The following is a 13800-nucleotide window of genomic DNA, read 5'->3' as shown; positions in this document are numbered from 1 at the left end:
ACAGTGAGTACAAGTCTTCCTTTGGGGTTTATTTTCTGGCTTCTTACCTCAATTCTAGACTTATCCTTAAGTATGTTGGTTGTGGTACTGGGGACTGAACTCAGGACCTCACACATGTGTAGGTGGAAGTTTCTCTTCCATCTGCCTATTCCCAAATACCCAGCGGCAGCTTCCCAAATAATTGATTACAAGGCTTAATATTACTTATAAAGGATTAGCTGGTAGCTCAGGCTTATTACTAATTGGCTCTTACACTTAAATTAACCCATAATTCTTATCTATGCTTAGCCATGTGGCTTGGTCCCTTTTCTCAGTCCAACATTATTATCATGCTTCCTCTGCATCTGGTTGGTGCCTCTGACTCTGCCCTTCCTCTTCCCAGCATTCTTATTTTGGTCACCCTGCCTATACTTCCTGCCTGGCTACTGACCAATCAGCATTTTATTAAACCAATTCAAGTGACAAATCCTTACTGTGTACAAGAGCATTATCCTACAGCCCACATACTAAGCAGGTGCCCTAGCACTGAGCCACATCTCCAGTCTTTTCTTTTATTTCTTTTTAAGTCTTTATTTTGTGACTAGGTCTTACCAAGTTTCCCAAGACAGCCTTGTACTCACTCTGTAGGCCAGGAAGGCCTCAAACATCCCATCCTCTGCCTTAGAGAACTCCCTAGCAGCTTGGTGTATAGACCTGTACTGCCAGGTCCAGCTTCTAATGTACCTTTTTCCTCTTCCAAAATTCCAAGCCACCTACCAAGAAAGTATTGTCTTCCAAAGTACTTAGGGGAAGCATATCACACATGCAGCTTACCTGCTGCCTAAAACTACAAATAGTTAAAAAAAAAAATCTAGATTGAGGGATAGTATAAATGATCATGGAAATGGAGGCAAATAATAGCGAATCTTGGGACAGGGTACATGGATGTCATTTGTGCTGTTTTCCTCTTTGTAACTTTCTGTAAGTGCAAAATTAGTTCTATATAAAAATAAAATGAGGAAGCCGGGCGGTGGTGGCGCACGCCTTTAATCCCAGCACTCGGGAGGCAGAGGCAGGCGGATCCCTGTGAGTTCGAGGCCAGCCTGGGCTACCAAGTGAGATCCAGGAAAGGCGCAAAGCTACACAAGAGAAACCCTGTCTCGGAAAACAAACAAACAAACAAAAAAAAAATAAAATAAAATAAAATGAGGAGCTGGAGAGATGGCTCAGTGTTTAAGAGCATTGGCTGCTCTTCCAGAGTACCGGAGTTCAATTCCCAGCACCCACATGGCAGCTCACACCATCTGCCTACAACTCCAGTTTCAAGACAAAAACACCAGGCAGGCAAAACACCAATGAACATAAAATAAAAATAAATTACATATATGCTAATACCTTAAAATTTTAAATTAAAATATGACTCGTTATATATTATATATACCATGTGTATATATCTGTAACTCCTGTGTCTCCTTGCACAGAGAACGTTCTAAAAGAATGGGCATTAAAGGATTACCGTGGGCATCGCTCGTGAAAGAAACAAAAAGTTTTATTTTTTGCCTACTTATGTTAATTTTGTACACCACATGCTTACTATTTCCATAACAATAAACAATTTTTAAGGAAAAAAGAAATACTGTAGCACTTGGCATGTTGCCTTGCACAGCTCTCCATGCAAGAGTACTTTGATCCATGCTTGCACAAAATGCTGAAGTCTCTTTGACAGGAACCCCTGGATTTTTTCCCCATCTCTTCTGCTTTAAACACGATGATAAAACTGTATCGTGAGCACTGAATTACCAAGAGGAAGTGATACCACACACTGGGTGCTCAGTACTTCATGTTTTCTCCCACATCCAATTCATAAACTGTTCTGACCTCTTCTGAGCAACACCATTACTATTCCACTTAGAGGATTTTTGAAGATGTGTCTCCATGCATTCTGATACTGAGCCCCAGTTTATAATAAATACTGGAATGTTAGCTAGGTTAAACACCCACCAGGAGGGATACCCACTCAGGCCCAGAGATGAACACAGCATATTGCTGTAGATCAGTACCTCAAAGCCATCCATTTATACAGCCCTGTGCTTTATCAGAAATGATCCATGTTAGGACCAGAAACTACTAAGATAGGAGCCATAGTTGAGGCTGCAATCCAACAGACAATGACAGATGAATACCACTGCCTATGTTTCCCCTTTGGATAGAACTGTTCCTGGCCTTGACTTTGACATCTGCAGATGCAGTAAGACAGAGCATGGGGCTATGAAGGCCCCGCTGGCTTTCTCTGACTTCCTGGCCACAGATTCTCAACCAGCAACTCCTGGAAGTTGGAGGAGTCACTTGGTGCCTGGGCAGCCTGTCATTTTTCTTGCCTTGGACTCCTCTTGATAAGGTTGTCTGCCAGTTTATTAATGGTTTAACAACTGGGAGACACTTCTGTAGTCTCCTCTGCTCATCACCAGCACCAGAGCGAAGTTTTTATTTGATGTGCAGAGTATTATGTGAAATCTCAGGAACAGTGCTCACTTCCTGCTGGGTCTTTGCTAGCCTGTCATCATTCATCATTTGTCATCATTCGGACAAAGCAAAGGACACCATCCAGCCTTCCCTTCCTAACTGAGACCATGCTCTGGCTTTTGCAGCATCCTGCCAGAAATGATCATGCCATCTAAATAGATAAATGCCTGTAGGTAATTTATATCCCCCAATTACCTTCTCCATTAAACACTGAAAACTGGCAGAGGCCCTGAAAATACTTGCAGGCTGATTTGCAAATTGCTACTCTGCCACCTTTTCACACAGAGAGCTCGCCAGCTTTCTTCCCCTCATATTCCTTAGCCAAAATGCTTAATCACTCCTACTCCTAAATGTCTAGCAGCGACCTCCAACGTCCCCTTAGAAGACAGTCCACATTGGCTGTAACTTCAGAGACAAGAGTATATTAAACTCCTCGAGTGTACTTCGTTGGAATAAAATAGTTTATGACATTATGTCTTGGATGGGAGAGGGGCTAATGACAGCCTGCCCTTCCCAAATAATTTATTGGTTGTTAATACCTGCAGGGGAGAGGAGACATTTTCTTCAGTGTTGTAGCCACTGGTAAGTTTCCCATCACCCTGCAAATGACCCATGACTCGTGGTCCTCTCCGTAAGGCTAATGGGACTCATTTAATAACAGAAACAAACAACAGATGATATGAATGGCTGCTTGGAAAGAAGGGAATGAGTGGGAAGGAGAAGGAAACAAGGGAGGGTTCTGGAGAGTGAGTATGATCAAAGCACATTGTATTAGGCTGGATAGATGGTTCTTAAGAGCACATTCTACCCTTACAGAAGACTAGCACCCACATCAGCTGGCTAACATCCACTGTAACTCCGGGTTCAGGATATCTAATTCTGGCCTCCTTGATCATCTCCACATACATGCACATAGACATACACATAAAATAACTAGTAAAAGCAAAAAAAATTAATTTAAAAAACATTATATGGATGTATAAAAATTCATAATAAAATTATTCTTAAAAAAAATTAAAGACTTCATGAGGTAGTTGGCTAGCTTTCTTTTATGACACCATCATAAGACACGCCAAAGCTATGAAATGTGGGTATAATGATGGGTGATGTTGCTCTGTATGCTGTGAATGTGTTGCACTAATTGGTTGATAAATAAAATGCTGATTGGCCAGTAGCCAGGCAGGAAATATAGGCAGGATAAGCAGACAAGAATTCTGGCAAGAGGAAGGCTGAGTCAGGAGTTGTCAGCCAGACACAGAGGAAGCAAGATGTGAAGGCAGAACTGAGAAAAGGTATCAAGTCATGTAGCTAAATATAAATAAGAATTATGAGTTAATTTAAGTGTAAGAGCTAGTCAGTAATAAGCCTGAGCTAATGGCCATATAGTTTGTAAATAATATAAACCTCTGTGTGTTTATTTGGGTCCGAGCAGCTGTCGGACTGGCAGGTGAGAGAGATTTGTCCTGACCGTGCGCCACAGGAAAACTTCAGCTATAGTAGAATTCGGTTAGTGAGTATTTCCTAATACTCTTTTGTACACACTCAACTTCAGCATTATAACCCATCTAGAATGCTTCTGGACAGTGTGAATCACTCTCTCTGTTGTCACCTGAACAAATGTTTCTCATTTACAGAATGAGAAAACTTTCTCCTGTTCTAAAAGATTCTTTTCTAAGCCAGGCATGGTGTTTATCACCTTTAATCCCAGCAGAAGTGTGAAGATCTCTGAGTTCGAGGCCAGCCTGGTCTACAAAGCAAGTGCCAGGACAGCCAGGGCTACACAGAGAAACTGTCTCAAAAAAAAATTTTTTTTTTCTTTCCAGTATTCCTTTCTCCTCATTGAGTAGTGGAGAAATCTTTACTATCCAAACATTTTGGATTTGTTTTGGTAAATTCCTTGGGTACTCTGTACTTAGATAAGCAAATTATATCCATTTATTCCATCAGCCAATAGACCTGCATTATCCTCTCCCATCCCTTTCTTCTTTCTCATGTTTTTCTCTTCCCTCCCCTTTCTTTCTCAAATAAATTACTTCTAAAGATGCAAGGTGTACTTCCTGCTAACATAGCTGGACTCACCTTTTTTATTTTATTTTTAGTATTTAATTCTTTATATTTTTTAACATAGCTGGGTTTGCCTTTATTTCATTTTTAGTATTCAATTCTTTACATTTAAAGAAATGCATTGTACACCATGTGTGAATGAATGCACATGCTATGGTTTGAATGTGGAAGTCAGAGGACAACTATCAGGAGTCAGCGCTCTCCTTCCACAGTGTGGGCCTCTAGGGTTCTAACTTGGGCTGTTAGACTTGGCAGCAAGTTGTTGCCACCCCTGGGTTTTCCTTTATAGAAATATCAGACTCCACCGGGCGGTGGTGGTGCATGCCTTTAATCCCAGCACTCTGGAGGCAGAGCCAAGCAGATCTCTGTGAGTTTGAGGCCAGCCTGGGCTACAGAGTGAGTTCCAGGAAAGGCGCAAAGCTACACAGAGAAACTCTGTCTCGAAAAAAAAAATTATATATATATACATATATATATATGTATATATATGTATGTATGTGTGTATATGTATATATATGTATATATGTATATGTGTGTATGTATATATACATATATATATTCATATATATATATATGTATCAGAATCCATTCTCCTAACTATTGACACACTCCATATACCCCATCCTCCCAAATATTGATGCATGCAATATTGGTTACCTCCTAGGCCAGTGGCTCTAAATCTTCCTAATGTTGAAACCCTCTAGTACTGTTCCTTGTGTTGTGGTGACTCGGAACTGAAGTGTGAACCTAATTAGTCTTAACAATTAAAATGGGGAGTCAGATATAGAAGGTGAAAGCTGAAAGATCAGAGAAGCAGAGCAGCCAGCCACCAGAGATTTCTTGCCTCTAAGAAATCTCAGACCAAATGGGCTGGCCTGTCTCTATGAATCCACAGACTGAATGGGTGGGGGAGGTTCCTGTCTTTACAAATCCTTAGACTAAATGGGCCAAGATTCTGTGTCTACCCTCCTTATATTCCTGTCTCTACCTCCATAGTGCTGGAATTAAAGGCATGAGCCTCTACCACTCAGCCTTTTTTTTTTCTTTAGACTGATTCAATATTGTGTAGCCCAGGGTGGCCTTGAACTCCTGATCTTCTTGCTTCCTCCTCTCAAGTGCTGGGATTATAGGTGTGTGCCACCACTGTCTGGTTAACTACTAGCTAACTCTGCTCTCTGATCTCCAGGCAAACTGTATTTGTCAGAACACAAACAAAATATAAAACACCCAACCGCAGAACTATTTCATTGCTACTTCATAGCTGTAATCTTGCTACTGTTATGAATCATAATGTAAGTATCTGGTATGCAGGTTATCTGATATGTGACCCACAGGTTGAGAGCCACTGTCCTAGATGACAGACGCCACAGCTACTCAGAGAAATATTACTATGGTTATTTCAATTTTTAAAATGTGTGGGGAAGAGTGGCAGTGAGAGAGGAAGAGAAAGCTCACTGTTGGTGATGGTCACGATCATCAAGACAACCTCAGGATCAGTTCTCACCTTCCATCTTACTGAGGCAGAATCATTCCTTGTTTCTGCTACTGTACCTGCTAACACTCTGCAGGCGAGCTGCCCTTCAAGGTTCTAGGCAATTCTCTTGCCTCTGCTCCCTGTCTCATTGTAGGATTGCTGGGATTAAAAATGTGCACCACCAGCTTTTTTCTTTGGGTTTGTTGTTGTTGTTGTTGTTTTGGTGGGGATGAGATAGGGTCAGGTGGGCTGGCTCTTGCTATGCAGACCAAACTGGCCTCAAACTTCTCTGCCTCCCAAGTTTGATGTTAAGTATGTACCATCACACCTGGCTACCACCAACTTTTTGTATGACTTCTGGGGATTTGAACTCAGGTCAGCATTTTGCAGTAAAAGGCTTTCGCTGCTGCGCTATCTCTTGGTCCACAAATTCTATTCAAATTTTTAAAAAGAAATATGAGAATAATTCTCTGAGCTGAAGCCGTGAAGTCTGCCTCTACATTGTGACATATTATCAATATTCCATATTAGGGCAGTTCTGGGATTTTAGGGATTTTAGCCATGTGCAATTTGGGGGCTTTTTATTGGAGAAAAATGCACAGAATTAGATGTGAAGGAGAGTATTTATTTAGAATGAGAAACATGTCGGACTTAGAACATTTTAAAAGCTCACTAAAATAAAACAGTCAAAGTTTCTTTGCTATTCCTCCATTGGGAGGTAAACTGAGGGAGGTTAGCTGCACTCCTCTGGACTATGGACTGGTTCTCAGGATGTGATGGCCAATTCATCGGGGCAGCAGTGACATTCCAGAACATGTGTAGTTAGGTCATTACTTTCACTCAGGCCTCTTGGGACACTTGGAGCACATTCCTCATGCTTTGAGGAAACACAGATATGGCTCTGGTCAAAATGCCCTAACTCAGCCTCCAGGCACCAGCCAGCTACGCAGTGACTTCTACTACTGTTAGATAGTCCAGACATTGCCACAGTGATTAGAATGGGGTTCTGAATCTAAATCTCTAATCCCATTTCATAGCGGGAGGGGGGCGTTGTGAGCTGTTCAGCGTGGGTTCTGGGACTTGAACTCCGGTCCTCTGTAAGAGCAGAATGTGCTCTTCTGAAATATCTCTCTAGTCCCCAGTTTGAGTTTTTCAATGTTTTATTGTGTTCATTATTTGTATGCATATAATATGTAGGCATGTGAGTGTGAGCATACACTTGCCATGGCTGGCAAAAGGAGGTCAGAGGTCAACTGTCAGCTATCAGTTCACTCCTACCGTTACTGGTTCCAGGGATCAATCCAGCTCACCCAGCTGGGCCACAAGCACTGTCATTCACTGTGTATCTCAATGGCCTTGGGGGGGGGCTACCCATCACCCCCACATTTCCCCAGAGTGTTCTTGAGTGAGAGTAGTAGAAATTATTAGATAGAAGGACTTAGAGTGTGGAGATAAACAGGTAGAAAATACAGGATAGCCTCGAGAGAGCCTGGAACCTATTCCAAGGGGCCCCAACTGTCTCTGCCCTAGGATATTTATAGAGACGCCAAGGGGTGGGGCAAAAGACCTCCTCCCCCAGCACAGCCAAGTGCAGACCATCTCAGACACCTGCACTGAGGCCTGTGGTCCTAATCATCCTCTATGCAGACCTGCTGGGTAAAGTCACTAGGAACTTGAAAATGGGTTCCCACAATGGCCCTAGAAGGAAGGATTTTAATGCTCTTTCCACAAAGAAATCACAAATATGAGGTGATGTATATGCTAATTGTCCTTTTCTGGCTATTATACAATGCATGCATATACTAAAACATAACACTGTGCCCTGTAAATACGAACAGTTATATGTACCGGTTAAAGATGAACTGAAACTAAAATAGATAAATAATTCTTGCTGTTTCATATAGTTTTGAGGATTAAAACTCCTGCTATTTATTTATTAATTTTTCAGAGAAACACTGAAAACAATGTGTGCCATACAAGAAGGGGTCATCAATATCATATACTGTTATTATTAGATATCATCTAGTATTTTAGAAACTCTTTGGTCCTGCCTATTTCCAGGAGTTCAGTGATTTATCTCATAATTCTAACCTCTATCCATTGTTTTTTAGGTGTGTGTGTGTGTGTGTGTGTGTGTGTGTGTGTGTATGTGTGGGATTGAACCTTGAGCCTCATGCCTACTAGGCAAGCTCTCTATTACTGAGCTACATCTCCATGTTCTCTTTTTACTTTGTCTTTTGTGACCATGTATATTAAGTTATTTATCAGCTTCTGATGTGTCCTAACTCAGAACGTCTCAGAATTACTACTTTAACATCTATGCAATTTTTTATTATTAGGCATTAGTAAATCTGGTATCTTAAAACCCACTAAATAGAGCATGGCATTTAGACCGTTAATTTCAGCCTTTCTGTACATGTTGGATATTTACTCCTAATGACCTATCACATTGAATAAAGATTTCTTTCTAAGATGTGTTCTAAAGCCCTTCTCTCCTGTCTACTGAATTAGTGGTCAAACACTAAACCATAAAACTCATTCATTAGAAGCTTGGAAACACACAACCCAAGATGAAATAAGCTTGGTAATCATTTTGACAAGGGCGAAATTTAAGTAAGAGCCCTTGCTTAATCCACTGAACCCAACGTGAAGAAGTGAGATAGCGACTCTGCCTGCCATTTAGAACTGCGGTTAACCAACACGTGACCCTGCATCGGCTGGCGGGCAAGAGCCGCCAGAAGCATCCTCACCGCACGTGGGCTGAGCTGGCTAAGCTTCAAACCAGCTGGCACGCCATTCCTCCTTGGGTATAAATCTAAAATCTGTTCTTAGGCACAGATGCATCGGCACAGAATCTGTCCTCGGGCCCCAGAACTGAGACTTTTGGCTACATTTGCGTAATATGTCATTCCAACACAGTGATTGGAACAGCAAGGGTGGAAATTGTCTTAAAATACAGCAGGCAGAGGAAGAAGAATTCAGACATTGTTGGCATCAGACTTACAATTATAAGAAGGAACGGGGGTGGGGGGGACCTTTCAGTGGGAAATTCTGGAATAATATAATATGCCAAAATGTTAATAGCAGTTATCTGCTAGTAAAAGAGTTCCTGGAAGGCTTCTCATTGTACAGTTCTGGCATTTTGAGTATTTAGACATGCACATTACACATTACTTATAAGATCAGAAAAATAAAAATAATTAGTAAGCATGGCACATTCATAATTTATTCATCAGCAATTAGGCCCTAGGTCTTCTTTTTAAAGTCTGTGTGTGTGTGTGTGTGTGTGTGTGTGTGAGAGAGAGAGAGAGAGAGAGAGAGAGAGAGAGAGAGAGAGAGAGAGAGAGAGAGAGAGAGGTGTTTGAGTGCAAATGTAGATAGGTCACAGTACACATGGATGTCAAAGAACAGTCTTTCAGGTATCATCAGTCCTCCTCTTCTGGCCTGTTTTGGGGGCGTGTAGAGGGCCTCTCTTGTTTGCCACTGTACTACATACCCTAGGCAAGCTAACCTATAAGCTCCTGGGGGAATTCTCCTATCTCCATCTCCGATCCCCCTTTAGGGGTGCTGGGATTAAAGGTGTGCACCTCTGTATCTGGCTTTGACCCAGGTTCCCGGAATCTCCACTGAAGTGGTCAGGCAGTTTGCCCCCTGAGCCGTCTCCCCAGCTCAGGCCATGCACATTTACTTTTAGACCACTGGCAGGGAATTTCCTCCCTTGGCTTTCCACTTTTGAGGAAGAGGCTGTCCTTCCCTTCATGGAGTGATGGATTCCTGTCTTCTCAGTGCACTGTCCACAGAGTGGGTTTGCTCGGTATTCACAGTGAGGCCAGATAGCAAGTATAAAATAAAGACTTCTAGTTCATCTTCAGTAGAATAGGATATTCTTTAAACCAACAGTGCTGGGGAGAAATCTTTTATTAACAAAGATATTTGGCCAACATACTGAATGGAGACTTTCACCTGCCACAGCAATTAAAATGTCTCCGATAAAATCCTATGGAGATAAATGATGGTTCCTTATTCAAAGCTCGTCAGAGATCTAATTTGCTGCATGAACTCTAACTTGTTAAAAAGTCTCTGTTTGAAAGCTAATGCCATGATAAATTTTAATCGTGTGGATAGAGCTGGCTTCCAAGCTATATTAATTATACATTTAAGCTCTACATACAAACTCATACATTACAGGACGCCCAGAACATGTAAAATATAGTGTGAGCCAAATTAAACTACGCCGATCTCCTCAGTAGTTATTTGCTTTTGATATACTCTAGTTCTTTCAGTCCAGTCTTTATAAACATTAAATTATTGCTGTGCTTTCGGAGGCACTTGGCTTCCCTAGAGAGAGCTTCACGGTCTGCCTCACTCTCTGGCAAGATGTTTTACTTCTGCAGAATACCAAGTAGATACTTGGAATGCCTCTTCTCATCCCAAGTAAGTACGTCTATAAAAAGAGTGAATGCGGCAAACATTGGCCTGCGTGTCCCAAAGAACGCCACGGTATCTACCCAGGCAGCACACTTCCCGTCCTCACACTCCTGTTACTCTCAAGTTTTCCTTCCCTAGCATGCATAGCACAGCACAAGACACCAGAGTCCCATTGTATTCAGGCACACAGTCTCTAATTCAGAAACAGACTCATTGCCACTACGGAAAGCAGCCACCAGCAAATTCTCACCATTTTGTGACAAACGAGCTTCGTCAGATGTCATGTCCTGAATCAAGAAAGTCTTCTGAAGGGACTCTCCCTTGAGAGTCTGTACCCACCCTTGGGTATGTTTTGCTTCCTGTGACTCTTTGAGAAGTTTCTGAGTGTCTCTCGCCTTCTTATGAGCACCTCTTTCTTCTTAACCATCACACCCAAATCTGCACTGAAATAATTTTATTAAATGGCAACTCTGAGAGTGAGACGCTGAACTAAATGATATGCTTAATGTGATAGTGAGTATTATACATATGTAATACATCACACTGGAAAGGTCAAAGGAAGCCAGGGATGGCTGCAATCCCAACACTGAGTAGGCTGAGGCCTGAGGATTGTGAGTTTGAGACCAACCCAGGCTGCAGTAGAAAAGCTCTGGCACATAACAGAGAAAGGGTGGTGTGGGGTGGTGGGAAGAGACAGAGATTTGAATGCAAATTTATAGGCTAGGGCCTGGTGGCTCAGCAGGTGAATGCCCCACCTGCAGGGCTACAATGGGTTCTCGACCACCCTAAGGAGGGAATGTAGGGACAGGAGATACAAAGGAAAAGACACCAAGTCTAGATTCTGATCAAGGTGCCACTTTATTTCCTTCCACAAAGGTTTATATAGTTCCACAGGGTGGGGGGAGCAAGAAGCTGTCATCTGCATAAGGTGGGGCAAGCTAACAGGATGTTTGTATAGGATGTTTACAGGGTGAGAGGGTCAAGGGCTCTGACTCAATGTCCCGTTGCTAGGCAACCTGACTGTAAGCTGATCTAGTTCCCTGTCTTATGGGGGTCTGTATTTTTCCACTAACTAGAGATTCTGTCCTTGTCCCTGACAGGTGGAAGCACTGGTCATTGATCTTGGCTGCCCACCGGAATTAGAGGGTAAGATCCCATCACTGCACTACCTACCTTGGTTGCAAAAGAAACAAACAAAACCAAGCTAGAACTGAGCTGGTAACTTCCTCCCTACTCTGAAGCATACATGGGGCCAAAAATATGCTGTAAAGACTATGAGGAGAGAAAAGGCATCAGCAGTCTCATAAAGCTATGACCACTGGGAACTACAACACCAACCCGCCAGGCAGGATAGGTCCACTGGTGCCATAGCGGCATGACCGGTATGGGAGCAACCAGTTGCTCTCTGGTTGGATTTAAGGCCTGCTTCACAGAAGGGAATGCATGCCTGGTACTTGAAACCTGGTCAAAAGCCCATGCCTGGGAACACCACGGACCCTAGTGGGGCACTTACTATTGCTGTGCTGAACTGACATGGAATCAAACTTCCTTCAGAATATTTATATTTAAACCCATAACAGATGATACTCTCAGCCTTGATCAGAAAAGACTCTTTTTACAGCAAATGACAGTAAATGCAGATTCACAGCTGCTCAAAGTACTGAGAAAGGGGTTGAGGATTTAGCTTAGTGGTAGAATGCTTGCCTAGCAAGCGCAAGGCCCTGGGTTCGGTCCTCAACTCTGGAAAAAAAAAAAGTGCTGGGAAAAAGTGACTTAAGGGAGCTCAGCCCTAGAAAGGAGATTTATTCTACTTCCTATAAGGCTCAGAGAGCACTGTGGAAGGAAAGACAGAAAGAATGTAAGAGGTGGATAATAGAAAGAAAGGCTACAAAATGCTATTTTTCTGGGCAGATGCAGTCATTGAAATCATGAACTCCCAGGACCTGTGGTTGTCTGCACTGTACCTGCCCAAGAATGAACATGTCCACAGTCAGTTTGGGAATTATTAGCTACTGATGGACACTGGAGGAGGGTGAGTCATTGTCCGCTGTTATGTGTGCAAGCCTCCAATGGATAGTTCCTCACCCATTGCCACATGGTTGGTCCTGGTTAAATCAGCAGCTCACAAGACAAAACAGAAAGACATGAATGTAGGAAAGCCATTTCAGGGACTCGGGGCTGATGGAGGTAAGAGGGATGTAAGAGAGGGAATGAGATGATGGTAATCAAAATGTATTATAGACGTATATGAAACTGTCAAAGAATACATGTGTTAAAAAAGAAATAATAGTGTCAGTGGACATTCTTGCTTTTTCTTGACAATAATGAGGATTTCCCAGAGCATTTTCTTTTAATGTAATGCTGACGTTATTCATTCATTAATTTGTAGTTCTGGGGATCTAGCCTAGGTCTCACACGGACAGTAACCTAGTACTCAGATCACATGCCTAACATCCTTACTGTATTGTAATTGAGGTTTTTCAATGCCTCACTGGGATGAGTCTATGAATTCTCAAATTTTTATTTTCCCCAATAGATGGTGTCATTAATATTGAGTCAAATTTCCAGTTCCTGGAGCGATCTCGTCCTATTGGTGGCAGTTTGCTTCGTCATGGTGGAGGAGCAGGCGGGGAGAGAAAACATCTTCAGAGGTGTGACACCACCATAAACCTAAAAAGATGGCAGCAAGACACTGCCACCAATTGCATTCCCAACAGCAGCTTCTCTCAAGGATTTTGAGCAGCATATTTCCTCATCCACTGTGTGAGTCACCTAAGGGCTACAGGTCAGAAAATGTTAGCTTAGGCCAGGCATGGTAGTGCAGACCCATGGGTCCCAGCGTTAGGAAGCCGACAGAGAAGAATGGCAAAGTTCAGGCCAGACTGACCTATATAGTAAGGCTCTATCTCGAAAGACTAAAAGGAGCCGGGTAGTGGTGGTGGCGGTGGCGGCGCACTCGAGAGGCAGAGCCAGGCAGATTTCTGTGAGTTTAAGGCCAGTCTGGTCTCCAAAGCGAGTTCCAGGAAAGGTGCAAAGCTACACAGAGAAACCCTGTCTCAAAAAACAAAAAATAAAAAATAAAAAATAAAAAATAAACAAACAAAAAAAGACTAAAAGGAAGAAAGAGAAAAGAAGTAAGGGAGAGAGGAGAGGAGGGAGAGAAGAGGAAAGGAGAGAGGGAAGGAGGGAATAAGGGTAGGAGAAAGGAAGAGAACACTCTCCAGAGCCATGCTTCCCACCAGCAGCCCATACTATCTTGGCTGAGGTGGATGAGGCATGCACTCTCTGAGCCGTCCACTCACTTTATTCCATCCTTTTTACTGTAATGATAG

The sequence above is a fragment of the Peromyscus maniculatus genome, chromosome 12 (assembly GCF_049852395.1).
Source record: "Peromyscus maniculatus bairdii isolate BWxNUB_F1_BW_parent chromosome 12, HU_Pman_BW_mat_3.1, whole genome shotgun sequence".
Classification (NCBI taxonomy): domain Eukaryota; kingdom Metazoa; phylum Chordata; class Mammalia; order Rodentia; family Cricetidae; genus Peromyscus; species Peromyscus maniculatus.
The sequence above is the reverse complement of the archived record's forward strand: the minus strand, read 5'-3'. Positions refer to the sequence as shown.